This window comes from Phalangium opilio, unplaced genomic scaffold (genome assembly GCF_054372755.1).
Source record: "Phalangium opilio isolate 3A_F unplaced genomic scaffold, DU_Popi_V2 ptg000225l_1, whole genome shotgun sequence".
NCBI classification, from domain to species: Eukaryota; Metazoa; Arthropoda; class Arachnida; order Opiliones; family Phalangiidae; genus Phalangium; species Phalangium opilio.
The window spans coordinates 1,450,368-1,472,089 of record NW_028324219.1 but is presented as its reverse complement, the minus strand read 5'-3'; the positions used below and the strand labels follow the sequence as shown (position 1 = coordinate 1,472,089).

The 21,722-nt window shown below is 42.9% G+C and overlaps 12 non-coding genes across 12 annotated transcripts; all 12 read right to left on the bottom strand.

Moving 5' to 3' along the window:
- Window positions 1-17: 17 nt before the first annotated feature.
- On the bottom strand, window positions 18-89 carry TRNAP-CGG (transfer RNA proline (anticodon CGG)). Its single transcript has one exon. It is a non-coding gene; the product is annotated as a tRNA-Pro (tRNA).
- A 2,164-nt stretch (window positions 90-2,253) lies between these two features.
- On the bottom strand, window positions 2,254-2,325 carry TRNAP-CGG (transfer RNA proline (anticodon CGG)). The gene has a single exon. It is a non-coding gene; the product is annotated as a tRNA-Pro (tRNA).
- A 245-nt stretch (window positions 2,326-2,570) lies between these two features.
- TRNAP-CGG (transfer RNA proline (anticodon CGG)) lies at window positions 2,571-2,642 on the bottom strand. The gene has a single exon. It is a non-coding gene; the product is annotated as a tRNA-Pro (tRNA).
- An 890-nt stretch (window positions 2,643-3,532) lies between these two features.
- On the bottom strand, window positions 3,533-3,604 carry TRNAP-CGG (transfer RNA proline (anticodon CGG)). Its single transcript has one exon. It is a non-coding gene; the product is annotated as a tRNA-Pro (tRNA).
- Window positions 3,605-4,169: 565 nt separating this feature from the next.
- On the bottom strand, window positions 4,170-4,241 carry TRNAP-CGG (transfer RNA proline (anticodon CGG)). The gene has a single exon. It is a non-coding gene; the product is annotated as a tRNA-Pro (tRNA).
- Window positions 4,242-4,486: 245 nt separating this feature from the next.
- TRNAP-CGG (transfer RNA proline (anticodon CGG)) lies at window positions 4,487-4,558 on the bottom strand. Its single transcript has one exon. It is a non-coding gene; the product is annotated as a tRNA-Pro (tRNA).
- An 890-nt stretch (window positions 4,559-5,448) lies between these two features.
- Window positions 5,449-5,520, bottom strand: TRNAP-CGG (transfer RNA proline (anticodon CGG)). Its single transcript has one exon. It is a non-coding gene; the product is annotated as a tRNA-Pro (tRNA).
- Window positions 5,521-5,924: 404 nt separating this feature from the next.
- TRNAP-CGG (transfer RNA proline (anticodon CGG)) lies at window positions 5,925-5,996 on the bottom strand. Its single transcript has one exon. It is a non-coding gene; the product is annotated as a tRNA-Pro (tRNA).
- Window positions 5,997-6,564: 568 nt separating this feature from the next.
- Window positions 6,565-6,637, bottom strand: TRNAP-CGG (transfer RNA proline (anticodon CGG)). Its single transcript has one exon. It is a non-coding gene; the product is annotated as a tRNA-Pro (tRNA).
- Window positions 6,638-7,043: 406 nt separating this feature from the next.
- Window positions 7,044-7,115, bottom strand: TRNAP-CGG (transfer RNA proline (anticodon CGG)). The gene has a single exon. It is a non-coding gene; the product is annotated as a tRNA-Pro (tRNA).
- A 6,691-nt stretch (window positions 7,116-13,806) lies between these two features.
- TRNAP-CGG (transfer RNA proline (anticodon CGG)) lies at window positions 13,807-13,879 on the bottom strand. Its single transcript has one exon. It is a non-coding gene; the product is annotated as a tRNA-Pro (tRNA).
- Window positions 13,880-15,554: 1,675 nt separating this feature from the next.
- TRNAP-CGG (transfer RNA proline (anticodon CGG)) lies at window positions 15,555-15,627 on the bottom strand. The gene has a single exon. It is a non-coding gene; the product is annotated as a tRNA-Pro (tRNA).
- Window positions 15,628-21,722: the final 6,095 nt, after the last annotated feature.

Below are 21,722 nucleotides of genomic sequence, written 5' to 3'. Positions count from 1 at the left end.
TTCTTCTGCAAAAACTCGGGTCCGTCCGGGATTTGAACCCGGGACCACTCGCACCCGAAGCGAGTATCATACCCCTAGACCAACGTACCATGAATTCAGCAGAAACAAGCTCAACTCCAAGACCTACCCTGTAATTAGTTGCAATTAAATATTCACTAAATTTCTTCTGCAAAATATGGGGGCGTCCGGTATTTGATCCCGGGACCCTTCGCACCCGAAGCGAGTATCATACCCCTAGACCAACGGACCTGCATGACACTGAAACATGCTAAACTCATAGGCCTATAATTTAACTAGTTGCATTTTAATAGTCACTAATTTACTTCTGCAAAACTTGGCTCCGTCCGGGATTTGAACCCGGGACCCCTCGCACCCTAAGCGAGTATCATAGCCCTAAACCAACGTTCCATATATGTACATGAAACAACCTGAACTCATTGGTCTACCCTGTAATTAGTTGCAATGAAATATTCACAAAATTACTTCCGCAAAATATCGGATCCGTCCGGGATTTGATCCCGGGACCCCTCGCACCCTAAGCGAGTATCATAGCCCTAAACCAACGGTCCATATATGTACCTAAAACAAGATGAACTCATAGGTCTACCCTGTAATTAGTTGCATTTAAATATTCACTAAATTACTTCTTCAAAAATTCGGGTCCGGCCGGGATTTGAACCCGGGACCACTCGCACCCGAAGCTAGTATCATACCCCTAGACCAACGGACCTGCATGACACTGAATCATGCTAAACTCATAGGCCTACAATTTTACCATTTGTGTTTAAATAGTCAATTTCTTCTGCAAAAACTCGGGTCCGTCCGGGATTTGAACCCGGGATCACTTGCACCCAAAGCGAGTATGATACCCCTAGACCAACGGACCTGCATGACACTGAAACATGCTAAACTCATAGGCCTACAATTTAACTAGTTGCAATATAATAGTCACTAAATTACTTCTGCAAAACCCGGCTCCGTCCGGGATTTGAACCCCGGACCACTTGCACCCGAAGCGAGTATCATACCCCTAGACCAACGGACCATGAATTCAGCTGAAACAAGCTCAACTCCAAGACCTACCCTGTAATTAGTTGCAATTAAATATTCACTAAATTTCTTCTGCATAAAGTCGGGCCCATCCGGGATTTTAACACGCGACCACTCGCACCCGAAGCGAGCATCACACCACTAGACTAACGGACCATATACGCAGCTGAAACAAGCTCCACTCCAAGGCCTACCCTGTAATTAGTTGCATTTAAATATTCTCTAAATAACTTCTTCAAAAATTCGGGTCCGGCCGGGATTTGAACCCGAGACCACTCGCACCCGAAGCGAGTATCATACCCCTAGACCAACGTACCATGAATTCAGCAGAAACAAGCTCAACTCCAAGACCTACCCTGTAATTAGTTGCAATTAAATATTCACTAAATTTCTTCTGCAAAATATCGGGTCCGTCTGGGATTTGATCCCGGGACTCCTCGCACCCTAATCGAGTATCATAGCCTTAAACCAACGACCCATATATGTACCTGAAACAAGCTGATCTCATTGGTCTACCCTGTGATTAGTTGCATTTAAATATTCACCAAATTACTTCTGCATAACTCGGGTCCGTCCGGGATTTGAACCCGGGACCACTCGTACCCGAAGCTAGTATCATACCCCTAGACCAACGGACCTGCATGACACTGAATCATGCTAAACTCATAGGCCTACAATTTTACCATTTGTGTTTAAATAGTCAATTTCTTCTGCAAAAACTCGGGTCCGTCCGGGATTTGAACCCGGGATCACTTGCACCCAAAGCGAGTATGATACCCCTAGACCAACGGACCTGCATGACACTGAAACATGCTAAACTCATAGGCCTACAATTTAACTAGTTGCAAAATAATAGTCACTAAATTACTTCTGCAAAACCCGGCTCCGTCCGGGATTTGAACCCCGGACCACTTGCACCCGAAGCGAGTATCATACCCCTAGACCAACGGACCATGAATTCAGCTGAAACAAGCTCAACTCCAAGACCTACCCTGTAATTAGTTGCAATTAAATATTCACTAAATTTCTTCTGCATAAAGTCGGGCCCATCCGGGATTTTAACACGCGACCACTCGCACCCGAAGCGAGCATCACACCACTAGACTAACGGACCATATACGCAGCTGAAACAAGCTCCACTCCAAGGCCTACCCTGTAATTAGTTGCATTTAAATATTCTCTAAATAACTTCTGCGAAAATTCGGGTCCGTCCGGGATTTGAACCCGGGACCACTCGCACCCGAAGCGAGTATCATACCCCTAGACCAACGGACCTGCATGACACTGAAACATAATAAACTCATATGCCTACAATTTTACCATTTGTGTTTAAATAGTCAATTTCTTCTGCAAAAACTCGGGTCCGTCCGGGATTTGAACCCGGGACCACTCGCACCCAAAGCGAGTATGATACCCCTAGACCAACAGACCATGTATGTAAGTGAAACAAGCTCAACTCGTAAGACTTCCCTGTAATTAGTTGCAATTAAATATTCACGAAATTACTTCTGCAAAATATCGGGTCCGTCCGGGATTTGAACCCGGGACCACTCGCACCCGAAGCGAGTATCATACCCCTAGACCAACGGACCATGAATTCAGCTGAAACAAGCTCAACTCCAAGACCTACCCTGTAATTAGTTGCAATTAAATATTCACTAAATTACTTCTGCAAAATATGGGGGCGTCCGGGATTTGATCCCGGGACCCCTCGCACCCGAAGCGAGTATCATACCCCTAGACCAACGGACCTGCATGACACTGAAACATGCTAAACTCATAGGCCTATAATTTAACTAGTTGCATTTTAATAGTCACTAATTTACTTCTGCAAAACTTGGCTCCGTCCGGGACTTGAACCCGGGACCCCTCGCACCCTAAGCGAGTATCATAGCCCTAAACCAACGATCCATATATGTACATGAAACAACCTGAACTCATTGGTCTACCCTGTAATTAGTTGCAATGAAATATTCACAAAATTACTTCCGCAAAATATCGGGTCCGTCCGGGATTTGATCCCGGGACCCCTCGCACCCTAAGCGAGTATCATAGCCCTAAACCAACGGTCCATATATGTACCTAAAACAAGATGAACTCATAGGTCTACCCTGTAATTAGTTGCATTTAAATATTCACTAAATTACTTCTTCAAAAATTCGGGTCCGGCCGGAATTTGAACCCGAGACCACTCGCACCCGAAGCGAGTATCATACCCCTAGACCAACGTACCATGAATTCAGCTGAAACAAGCTCAACTCCAAGACCTACCCTGTAATTAGTTGCAATTAAATATTCACTAAATTTCTTCTGCAAAATATCGGGTCCGTCCGGGATTTGATCCCGGGACTCCTCGCACCCTAATCGAGTATCATAGCCTTAAACCAACGACCCATATATGTACCTGAAACAAGCTGAACTCATTGGTCTACCCTGTGATTAGTTGCATTTAAATATTCACCAAATTACTTCTGCATAACTCGGGTCCGTCCGGGATTTGAACCCGGGACCACTCGCACCCGAAGCTAGTATCATACCCCTAGACCAACGGACCTGCATGACACTGAATCATGCTAAACTCATAGGCCTACAATTTTACCATTTGTGTTTAAATAGTCAATTTCTTCTGCAAAAACTCGGGTCTGTCCGGGATTTGAACCCGGGATCACTTGCACCCAAAGCGACTATGATACCCCTAGACCAACGGACCTGCATGACACTGAAACATGCTAAACTCATAGGCCTACAATTTAACTAGTTGCAATATAATAGTCACTAAATTACTTCTGCAAAACCCGGCTCCGTCCGGGATTTGAACCCGGGACCACTCGCACCCGAAGCTAGTATCATACCCCTAGACCAACGGACCATGTATGTTGCTGAAACAAGCTCAACTCATAGGCCTACCCTATAATTATTTGCATTTAAATATTCACTAAATTTCTTCTGCATAAAGTCGGGCCCATCCGGGATTTTAACACGCGACCACTCGCACCCGAAGCGAGCATCACACCCCTAGACTAACGGACTATATACGCAGCTGAAACAAGCTCCACTCCAAGGCCTACCCTGTAATTAGTTGCATTTAAATATTCTCTAAATAAATTCTGCGAAAATTCGGGTCCGTCCGGGATTTGAACCCGGGACCACTCGCACCCGAAGCGAGTATCATACCCCTAGACCAACGGACCTGCATGACACTGAAACATAATAAACTCATATGCCTACAATTTTACCATTTGTGTTTAAATAGTCAATTTCTTCTGCAAAAACTCGGGTCCGTCCGGGATTTGAACCCGGGACCACTCGCACCCAAAGCGAGTATGATACCCCTAGACCAACAGACCATGTATGTAAGTGAAACAAGCTCAACTCGTAAGACTTCCCTGTAATTAGTTGCAATTAAATATTCACGAAATTACTTCTGCAAAATATCGGGTCCGTCCGGGATTTGAACCCGGGACCACTCGCACCCGAAGCGAGTATCATACCCCTAGACCAACGGACCATGAATTCAGCTGAAACAAGCTCAACTCCAAGACCTACCCTGTAATTAGTTGCAATTAAATATTCACTAAATTACTTCTGCAAAATATGGGGGCGTCCGGGATTTGATCCCGGGACCCCTCGCACCCGAAGCGAGTATCATACCCCTAGACCAACGGACCTGCATGACACTGAAACATGCTAAACTCATAGGCCTATAATTTAACTAGTTGCATTTTAATAGTCACTAATTTACTTCTGCAAAACTTGGCTCCGTCCGGGATTTGAACCCGGGACCCCTCGCACCCTAAGCGAGTATCATAGCCCTAAACCAACGATCCATATATGTACATGAAACAACCTGAACTCATTGGTCTACCCTGTAATTAGTTGCAATGAAATATTCACAAAATTACCTCCGCAAAATATCGGGTCCGTCCGGGATTTGACCCCGGGACCCCTCGCACCCTAAGCGAGTATCATAGCCCTAAACCAACGGTCCATATACGTACCTAAAACAAGATGAACTCATAGGTCTACCCTGTAATTAGTTGCATTTAAATATTCACTAAATTACTTCTTCAAAAATTCGGGTCCGGCCGGGATTTGAACCCGAGACCACTCGCACCCGAAGCGAGTATCATACCCCTAGACCAACGTACCATGAACTCAGCTGAAACAAGCTCAACTCCAAGACCTACCCTGTAATTAGTTGCAATTAAATATTCACTAAATTTCTTCTGCAAAATATCGGGTCCGTCCGGGATTTGATCCCGGGACTCCTCGCACCCTAATCGAGTATCATAGCCTTAAACCAACGACCCATATATGTACCTGAAACAAGCTGAACTCATTGGTCTACCCTGTGATTAGTTGCATTTAAATATTCACCAAATTACTTCTGCATAACTCGGGTCCGTCCGGGATTTGAACCCGGGACCACTCGCACCCGAAGCTAGTATCATACCCCTAGACCAACGGACCTGCATGACACTGAATCATGCTAAACTCATAGGCCTACAATTTTACCATTTGTGTTTAAATAGTCAATTTCTTCTGCAAAAACTCGGGTCCGTCCGGGATTTGAACCCGGGATCACTTGCACCCAAAGCGACTATGATACCCCTAGACCAACGGACCTGCGTGACACTGAAACATGCTAAACTCATAGGCCTACAATTTAACTAGTTGCAATATAATAGTCACTAAATTACTTCTGCAAAACCCGGCTCCGTCCGGGATTTGAACCCGGGACCACTCGCACCCGAAGCTAGTATCATACCCCTAGACCAACGGACCATGTATGTTGCTGAAACAAGCTCAACTCATAGGCCTACCCTGTAATTAGTTGCATTTAAATGTTCTCTAAATAAATTCTGCGAAAATTCGGGTCCGTCCGGGATTTGAACCCGGGACCACTCGCACCCGAAGCGACTATCATACCCCTAGACCAACGGACCATGAATTCAGCTGAAACAAGCTCAACTCCAAGACCTACCCTGTAATTAGTTGCAATTAAATATTCACTAAATTACTTCTGCAAAATATGGGGGCGTCCGGGATTTGATCCCGGGACCCCTCGCACCCGAAGCGAGTATCATACCCCTAGACCAACGGACCTGCATGACACTGAAACATGCTAAACTCATAGGCCTATAATTTAACTAGTTGCATTTTAATAGTCACTAATTTACTTCTGCAAAACTCGGCTCCGTCCGGGATTTGAACCCGGGACCCCTCGCACCCTAAGCGAGTATCATAGCCCTAAACCAACGATCCATATATGTACATGAAACAACCTGAACTCATTGGTCTACCCTGTAATTAGTTGCAATGAAATATTCACAAAATTACTTCCGCAAAATATCGGGTCCGTCCGGGATTTGATCCCGTGACCCCTCGCACCCTAAGCGAGTATCATAGCCCTAAACCAACGGTCCGTATATGTACCTATAACAAGATGAACTCATAGGTCTACCCTGTAATTATTTGCATTTAAATATTCACTAAATTACTTCTGCAAAAATACGGCTCCATCCGGGATTTGAACCCGGGACCACTCGCACCCGAAGCGAGTAACATACCCCTAGGCCAACGGACCATGTATGTTGCTGAAACAAGCTCCACTCCAAGGCCTACCCTGTTATTAGTTGCATTTAAATATTCTCTAAATAACTTCGGCGAAAATTCGGGTCCGTCCGGAATTAGAACCCGGGACCACTCGCACCCGAAGCGAGTATCATACCCCTAGACCAACGGACCTGCATGACACTGAAACATAATAAACTCATATGCCTACAATTTTACCATTTGTGTTTAAATAGTCAATTTCTTCTGCAAAAACTCGGGTCCGTCCGGGATTTGAACCCGGGACCACTCGCACCCAAAGCGAGTATGATACCCCTAGACCAACAGACCATGTATGTAAGTGAAACAAGCTCAACTCGTAAGACTACCCTGTAATTAGTTGCAATTAAATATTCACGAAATTACTTCTGCAAAATATCGGGTCCGTCCGGGATTTGAACCCGGGACCACTCGCACCCGAAGCGAGTATCATACCCCTAGACCAACGGACCATGAATTCAGCTGAAACAAGCTCAACTCCAAGACCTACCCTGTAATTAGTTGCAATGAAATATTCACAAAATTACTTCCGCAAAATATCGGGTCCGTCCGGGATTTGATCCCGGGACCCCTCGCAACCTAAGCGAGTATCATAGCCCTAAACCAACGGTCCATATATGTACCTAAAACAAGATGAACTCATAGGTCTACCCTGTAATTAGTTGCATTTAAATATTCACTAAATTACTTCTGCAAAAATACGGGGCCATCCGGGATTTGAACCCGGGACCACTCGCACCCGAAGCGAGTAACATACCCCTAGACCAACGGACCTGTATGACACTGAAACATGCTAAACTCGTAGGCCTAAAAATTTTACCATTTATGTTTAAATAGTCAATTTCTTCTGCAAAAGCTCGGCTCCGTCCGGGATTTGAACACGGGACCAATCGCACCCAAAACGAGTAATATACCCCTAGACCAACGGTCCATATATGTACCTAAAACAAGATGAACTCATAGGTCTACCCTGTAATTAGTTGCATTTAAATATTCACTAAATTACTTCTGCAAAAATTCGGGTCCATCCTGGATTTGATCCCGGGACCTCTCGCACCCGAAGCGAGTATCATACCCCTAGACCAACGGACCTGCATGACAATGAAACATTTTAAACTCATAGGCCTACAATTTAACTAGTTGCATTTTAATAGTCACTAATTTACTTCTGCAAAACTCGGCTCCGTCTTGGATTTGAACCCGGGACCCCTCGCACCCTAAGCGAGTATCATACCCCTAAACCAACGATCCATATATGTACATGAAACAACCTGAACTCATAGGTCTACCCTGTAATTAGTTGCAATTAATTATTCACTAAATTACTTCTGCAAAAATTAGGGTCCGTCCGGGATTTGGACCGGGACCGCTCGCACCCGAAGCGAGTAACATACCCCTAGGCCAACGGACCAAATATGTTCCTGAAACAAGCTCAACTCATAGGCCTACCCTATAATTATTTGCATTTTAATAGTCACCAAATTACTTCTGCAAAACTCGGGTCCGTCCGGGATTTGAACCCTGGACCACTTGCACCCAAAGCGAGTATCATACCCCTAGACCAACGGACCTGTATGACACTGAAACATGCTAAACTCATAGGCCTACAATTTTACCATTTATGTTTAAATAGTCAATTTTTTCTGCAAAAACTCGGCTCCGTCCGGGATTTGAACACGGGACCAATCGCACCCAAGACGAGTATGATACCCCTAGACCAACGGACCATGTATGTAACCTAAACAAGCTCAACTCGTAAGACTACCCTGTCAATAGTTGCATTTAAATATTCACTAAATTACTTCTGCAAACAAGTTGGGAAAACCAAAATATTACCTCTCCGTGTGAAGAGGTCTACTACTACAAACGTATTTACCTAGATATGGAATTATTTCACTTTTTTGAAGTAAAAATTTACGAAATATTGAAGCAGTATTCCAAACATAGCGAATGTTCAGTAAAGCAGACGACATTTTACATTCAATAAGGAGAAATCTTGGACACATGGAAATCAGTCAATGGGGAAAAGAACAGGAAATGAAGTCTACGCTTCAGCTGTTTACCCTATATTCTGAAAGCTACATTCACAACTGGTTTGCAGTGTAAACATTATTGTCTCGTCTCACCTCAACAATATTCTTAGTTTGCCAACATGAATGTTAACGTTAAATAACACCAAAGCTAAATTGTAGCTAGACGCACTAATAGTCAATGCGCACCATAAAGAGAATAATAAGTCTGTAGTTACTACCCGTTTACCATTAGCCCTTTTACTCACCTTATAATTATTATTTGAGAGTGTATTTAACTTTCGGCTCACTCTGAACCGTTGATGTCTGTTCATTCCAGACACGAAAATCAAAGCCAAGAGTTTACTTCACCTCAGGCCTCAATTATTTACTCTTTGTTTCACTAAGCCTATTGCGGATAATACTTGTTATACGCGCCGGAGTCTAAGTCTTAGTTTTCTTCATGAAACCACTAAACCAAGGATTATTCTATATACAGATGTAGTATAGCTTAAGCAATATATAAACAGCCATTTCAAATAACAATATTAAAAAAAATCTTTGGAATATCAAAATGAAACAGAGCTTTAAAGCTACAAAAGTACTAAATGCATCATAATTACGAAAAATACTTCCACATATTCACTTTATATTATGGAAAAAGGGAATATTAAGGTTCTGTATGATTTCTTAACACATCAACACAAGGCTAGCTGCTAACGCGACGCACTAGTGTAACAATGGACGGACACACACAGACAACAAGAGTAACAAGGAGTATAAACCCATTAGTGGAAGCAGTATTTTTTTCCGAAACAATCTCGCTTATGTTTATCCTCTCTAGACTTCGCTAAAAACGTATTACTACCACGTAAAATATTAATAGACAGGCAAGGATTGATACCATTAAAGAAGGAGCGCAATATTATCCATATTTTCATTTCACATACAGAGAAAAGAAATTATTATGTTTCTGAGAGGAGCTTCCCATTTTGGTTGTTGTTTTGAAAAATATATCGCAATGCACGGGCCTTGATAGATAGGAGGCAATGAATGAAATATATCGCATGCACGGGCCTTATCAGATATAGGAGGCGATGATAATCTCTCTCTTTGCACGAGAGGTTTATCTTTAATATTTAAATAAATATAATTATTTTTAATTATTTTAATCTTCAATAATTAACATTAATAATAGTTAAATCGTTTAAAATAAAGTTATACCTATTATCATCTCAACTTTGCTAATATTGACGTTTAAAGTGAAGGGTACCCCTCTTGCCCACTTTCTTCAAATTTTGGGGTATATATACGATTCGTTTCCATTATAATAGTAAGGAAAAAGCGCAATTGCGAAAACCTTTGGTGGCGATCCCACCTTAGGGAGGCTAGACGTTTCTCGTAACCCTAGCTGATCGCCGCGTATATCCTAAAACCAAACGATGATAATGGAGTAGAAGCCAATGATACAGATTGGTGTCTATGTGGAATAGACGGAAGACCAGTGGATGGTGGTGTTGGAAGCCAATGATACAGATTGGTGTCTATGTGGAGTAGACGGAAGACCAGTGGATGGTGGTGTTTAGGAGCCAGTATGTACAGACTGGTGTCCAAGTGGGATGGACAAAGACCAGAAGATATTGGTGATTAGAAGCCAGTATGTACAGACTGGTGTCCAAGTGGAATGGACGAAGACCAGAAGATGGTGGTGATTAGAAGCCAATATGTACAGACTGGTGTCCAAGTGTAATGGACGAAGACCAGAAGATGGTGGTGATTAGAAGCCAGTATGTACAGACTGGTGTCCATGTGGGATGGACGAAGACCAAACATGGTGGTGTGAGAACTCAAATATAGAGTAGCCAACGGAGAGAAATACAATTTTCTAAATTTCTGTGACCTGTCAATGCGGTCCGGAAATTGGGAACACGTTTGCTCCGATACGCAAACTGCGAACGCGGTCACGTGGGTGTAACAACGGACAGACACACAGACACACAGACACACACACACACAGACACACACACACACAGACACACACACACACAGACACACACACACACAGACACACACACAGACACGGCCGTTACAGAACCTCTCCTGGACTACGTCACACGGAGAGGTAAAAATTCGGATCCGTCCGTGATTTGAAACCGGGACCCCTCGCAACCTAAGCGAGTATCATACCCCTAAACCAACGATCCATATATGTATCTGAAACAAGCTGAACTCATTGGTCTACCCTGTAATTAGTTGCATTTAAATATCAACTAAATTACTTCTTCAAAAATTCGGGTCCGGCCGGGATTTAAACCCGGGACCACTCGCACCCGAAGCGAGTATCACACCCCTAGACCAACGGACCATGAATTCAGCTGAAACAAGCTCAACTCCAAGACCTACCCTGTAATTAGTTGCAATTAAATATTCACTAAATTACTTTTGCAAAATATCGGGTCCGTCCGGGATTTGATCCCGGGCCCCGTCGCACCCTAAGCGAGTATCATAGCCCTAAACCAAGGGACCTGCATGACACTGTAACATGCTAAACTCATAAGCCTACAATTTATCTAGTTGCATTTTAATAGTCACTAAATTACTTCTGCAAAACTCGGCTCCGTCCGGGATTTGAACCCGGGACCCCTCGCACCGTAAGCGAGTATCATAGCCCTAAACCAACGATCCATATATGTATCTGAAACAAGCTGAACTCATTGGTCTACCCTGTGATTAGTTGCATTTAAATATTCAATAAATTACTTCTGCATAACTCGGGTCCGTCCGGGATTTGAACACGGGACCACTCGCTACCGAAGCTTGTATCATACCCCTAGACCAACGGACCTGCATGACACTGAATCCTGCTAAACTCATAGGCCTACAATTTTACCATTTGTGTTTAAATAGTCAATTTCTTCTGCAAAAACTCGGGTCCGTCCGGGATTTGAACCCGGGATCACTTGCGAGTGTGATACCCCTAGACCAATGGACCATGTATGTAACTGAAACAAGCTCAACTCCAAGACCTACCCTGTAATTAGTTGCAATTAAATATTCACTAAATTACTTCTGCAAAATATCGGGTAAGTCCGGGATTTGATTCCGGGACCCCTCGCACCCTAAGCGAGTATCATAGCCCTAAACCAACGGACCTGCATGACACTGAATCCTGCTAAACTTATAGGCCACAATTTTACCATTTGTGTTTAAATAGTCAATTTCTTCTGCAAAAACTCGGGTCCGTCCGGGATTTGAACCCGGGATCACTTGCGAGTGTGATACCCCTAGACCAATGGACCATGTATGTAACTGAAACAAGCTCAACTCGTAAGACTACCCTGTCAATAGTTGCATTTCAATATTCACTAAATTACTTCTGCAAAAATTCGGGTCGTTCCGGGATTTGAACCAGGGACCACTCGCACCCGAAGCGAGTATCATAGCCCTAAACCAAGGGACCTGCATGACACTGAAACATGCTAAACTCATAGGCCTACAATTTATCTAGTTGCATTTTAATAGTCACTAAATTACTTCTGCAAAACTCGGATCCGTCCGGGATTTGAACCCGAGACCCCTCGCACCGTAAGCGAGTATCATACCCCTAAACCAACGATCCATATATGTATCTGAAACAAACTGAACTCATTGGTCTACCCTGTAATTAGTTGCATTTAAATATCAACTAAATTACTTCTTCAAAAATTCGGGTCCGGCCGGGATTTAAACCCGGGACCACTCGCACCCGAAGCGAGTATCACACCCCTAGACCAACGGACCATGAATTCAGCTGAAACAAGCTCAACTCCAAGACCTACCCTGTAATTAGTTGCAATTAAATATTCACTAAATTACTTTTGCAAAATATCGGGTCCGTCCGGGATTTGATCCCGAGCCCCGTCGCACCCTAAGCGAGTATCATAGCCCTAAACCAAGGGACCTGCATGACACTGTAACATGCTAAACTCATAAGCCTACAATTTATCTAGTTGCATTTTAATAGTCACTAAATTACTTCTGCAAAACTCGGCTCCGTCCGGGATTTGAACCCGGGACCCCTCGCACCGTAAGCGAGTATCATAGCCCTAAACCAACGATCCATATATGTATCTGAAACAAGCTGAACTCATTGGTCTACCCTGTGATTAGTTGCATTTAAATATTCAATAAATTACTTCTGCATAACTCGGGTCCGTCCGGGATTTGAACACGGGACCACTCGCTACCGAAGCTTGTATCATACCCCTAGACCAACGGACCTGCATGACACTGAATCCTGCTAAACTCATAGGCCTACAATTTTACCATTTGTGTTTAAATAGTCAATTTCTTCTGCAAAAACTCGGGTCCGTCCAGGATTTGAACCCGGGATCACTTGCGAGTGTGATACCCCTAGACCAATGGACCATGTATGTAACTGAAACAAGCTCAACTCCAAGACCTACCCTGTAATTAGTTGCAATTAAATATTCACTAAATTACTTCTGCAAAATATCGGGTCCGTCCGGGATTTGATTCCGGGACCCCTCGCACCCTAAGCGAGTATCATAGCCCTAAACCAAGGGACCTGCATGACACTGAAACATGCTAAACTCATAAGCTTACAATTTATCTAGTTGCATTTTAATAGTCACTAAATTACTTCTGCAAAACTCGGCTCCGTCCGGGATTTGAACCCGGGACCCCTCGCACCGTAAGAGAGTATCATAGCCCTAAAGCAACGATCCATATATGTTTCTGAAACAAGCTGAACTCATTGGTCTACCCTGTAATTAGTTGCAATTAATTTTTCACTAAATTACTTCCGCAAAATATCGGGTCCGTCCGGGATTTGATCCCGGGTCCCCTCGCACCCTAAGCGAGTATCATAGCCCTAAACCAACGGTCCATATATGTACCTAAAACAAGCTGAACTCATAGGTCTACCCTGTAATTAGTTGCATTTAATTATTCACTAAATTACTTCTGCAAAAATTAGGGTCCGTCCGGGCATTGAACCGGGACCGCTCGCACCCGAAGCGAGTAACATACCCCTAGGCCAACGGACCTGCATGACACTGAAACGTGCTAAACTCATAGGCCTACAATTTAACTAGTTGCATTTTAATAGTCACTAAATTACTTCTGCAAAGCTCGGCTCCGTCCGGGATTCGAACCCGGGACCACTCGCACCCGAAGCGAGTATCATACCCCTAGACAAACGGACCATGAATTCAGCTGAAACAAGCTCAACTCCAAGACCTACCCTGAAATTAGTTGCAATTAAATATTCACTAAATTACTTCTGCAAAATATCGGGGCGTCCGGGATTTGAACCCGAGACCTCTCGCACCCAAAGCGAGTATCATACCCCTAAACCAACGATCCATATATGTATCTGAAACAAACTGAACTCATTGGTCTACCCTGTAATTAGTTGCATTTAAATATCAACTAAATTACTTCTTCAAAAATTCGGGTCCGGCCGGGATTTAAACCCGGGACCACTCGCACCCGAAGCGAGTATCACACCCCTAGACCAACGGACCATGAATTCAGCTGAAACAAGCTCAACTCCAAGACCTACCCTGTAATTAGTTGCAATTAAATATTCACTAAATTACTTTTGCAAAATATCGGGTCCGTCCGGGATTTGATCCCGAGCCCCGTCGCACCCTAAGCGAGTATCATAGCCCTAAACCAAGGGACCTGCATGACACTGTAACATGCTAAACTCATAAGCCTACAATTTATCTAGTTGCATTTTAATAGTCACTAAATTACTTCTGCAAAACTCGGCTCCGTCCGGGATTTGAACCCGGGACCCCTCGCACCGTAAGCGAGTATCATAGCCCTAAACCAACGATCCATATATGTATCTGAAACAAGCTGAACTCATTGGTCTACCCTGTGATTAGTTGCATTTAAATATTCAATAAATTACTTCTGCATAACTCGGGTCCGTCCGGGATTTGAACACGGGACCACTCGCTACCGAAGCTTGTATCATACCCCTAGACCAACGGACCTGCATGACACTGAATCCTGCTAAACTCATAGGCCTACAATTTTACCATTTGTGTTTAAATAGTCAATTTCTTCTGCAAAAACTCGGGTCCGTCCGGGATTTGAACCCGGGATCACTTGCGAGTGTGATACCCCTAGACCAATGGACCATGTATGTAACTGAAACAAGCTCAACTCCAAGACCTACCCTGTAATTAGTTGCAATTAAATATTCACTAAATTACTTCTGCAAAATATCGGGTCCGTCCGGGATTTGATTCCGGGACCCCTCGCACCCTAAGCGAGTATCATAGCCCTAAACCAAGGGACCTGCATGACACTGAAACATGCTAAACTCATAAGCTTACAATTTATCTAGTTGCATTTTAATAGTCACTAAATTACTTCTGCAAAACTCGGCTCCGTCCGGGATTTGAACCCGGGACCCCTCGCACCGTAAGAGAGTATCATAGCCCTAAACCAACGATCCATATATGTTTCTGAAACAAGCTGAACTCATTGGTCTACCCTGTAATTAGTTGCAATTAATTTTTCACTAAATTACTTCCGCAAAATATCGGGTCCGTCCGGGATTTGATCCCGGGTCCCCTCGCACCCTAAGCGAGTATCATAGCCCTAAACCAACGGTCCATATATGTACCTAAAACAAGCTGAACTCATAGGTCTACCCTGTAATTAGTTGCATTTAATTATTCACTAAATTACTTCTGCAAAAATTAGGGTCCGTCCGGGCATTGAACCGGGACCGCTCGCACCCGAAGCGAGTAACATACCCCTAGGCCAACGGACCTGCATGACACTGAAACGTGCTAAACTCATAGGCCTACAATTTAACTAGTTGCATTTTAATAGTCACTAAATTACTTCTGCAAAACTCGGCTCCGTCCGGGATTCGAACCCGGGACCACTCGCACCCGAAGCGAGTATCATACCCCTAGACAAACGGACCATGAATTCAGCTGAAACAAGCTCAACTCCAAGACCTACCCTGAAATTAGTTGCAATTAAATATTCACTAAATTACTTCTGCAAAATATCGGGGCGTCCGGGATTTGATCCCGGGACCTCTCGCACCCAAAGCGAGTATCATACCCCTAGACCAACGGACCTGCATGGCAATGAAACACACTAAACTCATAGGCCTACAATTTAACTAGTTGCATTTTAATAGTCACTAATTTACTTCTGCTTAATAATATTCCGTGGAGCAGGCACAAACACTGCGTATTTCAGGTATTTGCCCTAACTAAGGATAATGCGTCCAACAACGATACCTTTTCAAGAGAACTCGAAGAAAGATGTGCTGTTCTTGGTTATCGTTACACTACGCAATGTCGGATTCGTTGCTTTGCGCATGTCTTAAATTTGGGGGTTAAAGTAATTCTAGACCAGCTTAAATCAAATCCTAAATACCAAACAGAGGAGGAATATGGTAGCGACGAAGACGGTTTCGTTAATTCACCAGAAGACGTGTCTATAGGAAAAGCTGTGGCCAAGGTACAACATTAATTATTGAGGATGACTGTTAAGGGGTAGGCAGTAGGTGACACTTGCATAGTAGTAAGTGTTCCCATGTGTGTGTTTCATAAAAATTGTGGGTGGGCGAACTTCGCATGATAGTTGAACGTAACACTGACGACTTCGAAAATATTTACCTTGGCCAATCATTCAATGACACATTACCCAACCTATTTACTGACATCTATGGAGTATTTAACACTATAATTATGCGTCACATTACGGTTCTTTCAGATTAGATCGATTGTTGTACAAATTCGTTTATCTGTTCTGAAGGAGGAAAAACTGCACCAGCTAAACAAAACGTTTGGGGTAGATGACCTAAATCTGGTCTTAGACGTCAAACATCGCTGGAACTCCACTTATGACATGCTTAGCAGAGCGCTGATATTGAAGCAGGTAAGAGAATGCTATTGTACGTTTGTGTTCTATCATGAACATTGGGGACGGGCATGTCTTTTAACTATAGTCAATACAATCACTTATGAGGAGTGAAAAGGACTTGCAAAAATATAATTTAACCGACGCAGAATGGGAATTAATTAAAGAGTTCTTGAATATCCTGAAAGCAAGCCGTTTATCCATATTTACATTTACCGGATGTTTCTGAAAGGGGCGCGGTTTTTTGGGTCACAGTGAGTAAAAAATGGCCCAGCAAACTTGTAGCTAAACGTTATACGCGAGTTGTTATGAGCCCAAGAAAGTTTGCAAGTAGCGTTGTGCCTTTGACCGAACTTATTTCAATTTTATGCATAAACTTAAAACCGAAATATAAGAGAAAAAGGATTTGTTTAACCAGCAAAAGCGCATAAATCTGTTTAGACGTGTACAACTGTTAAGGTCTTAAATTATGATACATTTTGTTTCGTTTAGTAAAGATTATGTTCAACATGTAAGCGTATCCATTGGAAATAAAGTTTATGTCCGCCTTTTGCCAGAAGTACTTGAACTGTACCAGTTTAAGCTTGTCATGAGATCTTAGTGGTTGCACCCTTCTGATCAGGTGATTGAGTTTTTCCTTCTTGTCAAAAATACACTTTCTCCTATCTCTCGATTATGAACTTACGAATAAATTTGAAAACTGTTTGGTCAGAGTCACAAAACTTGTTTCACAATGTAGATCATTTGCATTGTTTTAAGTATACCACTTCCAAGGACTCGTAACAACCCGATGGGGCGCTTTATATTTCGTCCATAGCTTTCAAAAATACCCTGTACGTATATTCATTATTACGGTGTGAGCGAATAATCCGATTCTATATTTAAGGATTTCGAATTAGCGAATCGACGCGTCTCGGTGTCTAAATATCCAACCGTTTCCATTGTTATGCCTGTATATCACTGGTTACAGAATAAACTTAAGATCGTCATCGACACAGCCAAGGGTCCTCTTAAAGAAGCATGTTGCCTTGCCAGAAACAAACTGGAAGCATACGCGGAAGAGTCGAATGTAGAAGCCCAGTGGATGGCTATAGGCAAGATTTATGTGTTTGTTTAACATCTCAATTCGCCAAGTAATTATATCAGAGCCACAACGTAGTAACGACTGTAATGCATACTATTGCACTTCATCGGATAAAGCCTATTCGTCGACTCGGCATATCTATTTAATATCAAAGCTGAATTGCAGGCATAACTAAATACGTCACTATAACTAATAGAAATTATGTTTTATTAGTTGTGGATCCAACTCTGAAATTGGATTTTTTCAAGGAAAATTATGACAAAACAACAGTAAAGAACATCAAATCCGCCGCTCTAGACGTCTTTAATAAATATTATGAGATTAACACGAATCATTCGGCTTATCCAACCTATTCATCCGGAAGTTGCAGTGCAGAGCTAACAAACCAAATGCTTGGCTTATATCCCAAGCGTCCCAGAAAACAGGCCAAGGGATCAGAAATTCTTTTATATTTGAAGGATGAATTGGCCCCGCCGAACACAGACGTCTTAGAATGGTGGAAGGTAAGTTTCTGTTACAACAACAAATATTATATAGATCTCTTGTTGTTTTATCTCTGGGCGTTATTTGTAACACATCCATAGAGAATGGGTATATAGTGGCGTATTTACAGTCTATTTACATTAGCGGTTGCGAAACTTAGTTAACATGAAAAACCTTCAGCGTGTCTAACCGTCAAGCTCGGCCAGGCCCTACTGTCAGCCTTCTAGTCCTGTTTATCTCTTTTGTTCAATTCCACGTTAGATTAGGTTTAGTTTCCTGCCTTCAAACTATTCATTCATGGGCGAATGATCTAATGAGTGTATAAGCGATGGGACAAAACATAAGAGACCATATATATATTAAGCGCCCTAATTCCCGGTGAACAAATATTAGGTACGGTACGTCTGGGACGTAATGTCCAGGAATATATAGACAAGGATTACGAGTATCACGGAAGACGTTACGTCGGTACTGCACAGCTTTTATATGTGACACTAAACTTTGTAATTGCACTTTGTTTTCAGATTAATGAGCAGAAATACCCAAATGTTGGCAAAATGGCAAGACACTATTTGGCAATACAAGGTTCGTCTGTTCCTGCGCAAAGGACTTTTTCCAAAGGTGCAAACCTAGCTTTTTAAAAGCTCGGCTCGGCTTGAGTCAAAAACCGGCGGCTCGGCTCGACTCGAGTCGAGCTGGGTCTTGGCTCGGCTCTAGCTCGGCTCGGCTCGAAAATGATCTAGCCGAGCCAAGCTGGCTCGATTAATGTATACATTTTTAAAAAATTGCTACTACCAACGTCAAACTTGAGAACGACTATAAATGCCATCTCATGTTTATGTTATGTTAATTATACGAGCCGCCAAAGTGGCGGCTCGGCTCGGCTCGAACTCGGCTCGCTCGTCACGAGCCCGAGCTGGCTCGAGCTCGTGAACAATCCTACTTTTGAATACCCATTGAACGCTGTTTTTCTTATAGTGTTGTTTTCTAGCCAAAAACACTCGTTTAAACCCCAAAAACACTCTCGTGTGAACGCCCATAACGCTCTCGTTTGAACGCCTATATCACACTCGTTTGAACGCCTATATCACACTCGTTTGAACGCCTATATCACACTCGTTTGAACGCCTATATCACACTCGTTTGAACGCCCATAACGCTCTCGTTTGAGCGTCAAAAACAATCTCGTTGGAACGCCATACACATCCTCGTCTGAATGCGCAAAAATTTGTTATATGAACGTCTAAAACGCTCTTCTTTTAATACTTATATAAAATATAGAACGCCATAACTACCATAACTGAACGCTTCATTAGCGCAAGGTGGTTATTCAAAATTGAAAGGGATAAAGATTAATTTTTGAATGGTAATACATAAGTTTTCAAAAATGAATGCTATAGATAAGTTCTAATCAATATGACGGTAGTTTGTTCAAAAACGAATGCTTATGGTTAGTTTTGAACGCGTAAAACACTCCTCGTTCAAAATTGAATATCTCTGGTTAAATCTAAATGCGTCAATAGAGGTTTATTCAAAATTGAACGGTCGCTACCATGCCAAAAGCACGCTCATTTTTACCTCTCCGAGTGACGTATGTCACGGAGAGGTTCTGTAACGATCGTGTGTGTCTGTTTGTGTGTGTGTTTGTGTGTTTGTGTGTGTGTCTGTTGTTACACCCACGTGACCGCGTTCGCAATTTCCAAATCGGAGCAAACGTGTTCGCCATTTCCGAACTGCATTCACAGTCACGGAAATGGCTCCTCTACTTGAGTTCTCACACCACCATCTTCTGGTCTTTGTCCATCCCACACGGACACCAAACTGTACATACTGGCTTCTAATCACCACCATCTTCTGGTCTTCGTCCATTCCACTTGGACACCAGTCTGTACATACTGGCTTCTAATCACCACCATCTTCTGGTCTTCGTCCATCCCACTTGGACACCAGTTTGTACACACTGGCTTCTATCACCACCATCTTCTGGTCTTTGTTTTTGTCCATACCACATGGACACCAGTCTGTACACCTGGCTTCTACACCACCATCTTCTGGTCTTTGTTTTTGTCCATCCCACATGGACACCAGTCTGCACACCTGGCTTCTACTCCGTCGTCATCGTTTGGTTTAAGACATTCGCGGCGATCAGCTAGGGTTACGAGAAACGTCTAGCCTCCCTAAGGTGGGTTGTCCACGATAGGTTTTCGCAATTGCGGTTGTTCTTGCTTTTAACTGTAGTTCGACACCCTTATATACTACCTATTTGTGTAAGGCGAAGCAACCGGCGTATGCTTCATTTCAAACGCCAATATTAGTCAAGTCTCTCAAGAATGTTTAATTGTTCTTTTTTAAAACGATGTAACGTTCAATAAGGCGAATAACTAACGAAGAAAATATTAAATATTAATTATATTCATTTTAATATTTAAGATAATCTTGTTTCTCAATTCAAAATTAATACGGAAAGAGTTAAAAAGCAGTCTATGTTTTTACCTCTCCGAGTGACGTATGTCACGGAGAGGTTCTAATTTCGACGTGTCTGTGTGTGTGTCTGTCTGTCTGTCTGTCTGTCTGTCTGTTGTTATTGACTTACACCCCAGGGGACCGTGTTCGCAGTTTCCGAATTGAAGCAAATGTGTTCGCTATTTCCGGACCGTATTCACAGTTCCCGGAAATTTCAAAACTTGAATCTATCCACAAATCAACTGGCCACTATTACTTCATCTGACTAGTCAATTGTCTATTCTACATGAATACCAATCTGTACTTATTGGCTTCAAACACCACCATTTTGTGGTCTTTGTCCATTCCACGTAGACACCAGTCTGCACTTACTGGCTTCTATCACCATCATTTTCCGGTCTTTGTTTTTGTCCATCCCACATGGACACCAGTTTGTACACCTGGCATCTAACACCACCATCTTCTGGTCTTTGTTTTTGTCCATCCCACATGGACACCAGTCTGTACACCTGGCTTCTAACACCACCATCTTCTGGTCTTTGTTTTGTCCATCCCACATGGAGACCAGTCTGTACACCTGGCTTCTAACACCACCATCTTCTGGTCTTTGTTTTTGTCCATCCCACATGGACACCAGTCTGTACACCTCGCTTCTACTCCTTAAGGTTAAGACATACGCGGCGATCGGCCAGGGTTACGAGAAACGTCCGGCCTCCCAATGGTGGGGCTTCCACCAAAGGTTCACGCAATTGCGCTGTTCTTATCCATAGCTGCGATTCGACACCCTTATATACTACCTATTTGATGAAGGCGAAGCAACCGGCGTATGCTTCATTTCAAACGCCAATATTAGTCAAGTCTCTCAAGAATGTTTAATTGTTCTTTTTCAAAACGATGTAACGTTCAATAAGGCGAATAACTAACGAAGAAAATATTAAATATTAATTATATTTATTTTAATATTTAAGATAATCTTGTTTCTCAATTCAAAATTAATACGGAAAGAGTTAAAAGCAGTCTATGTTTTTGTCTGTATGTGTCCGTCCGTTGTTACAGTAGTGCGCTGCGTTAGAAGTTCGTTTTGTTTTGATGTGTAAAGAAACCATAATATTCCC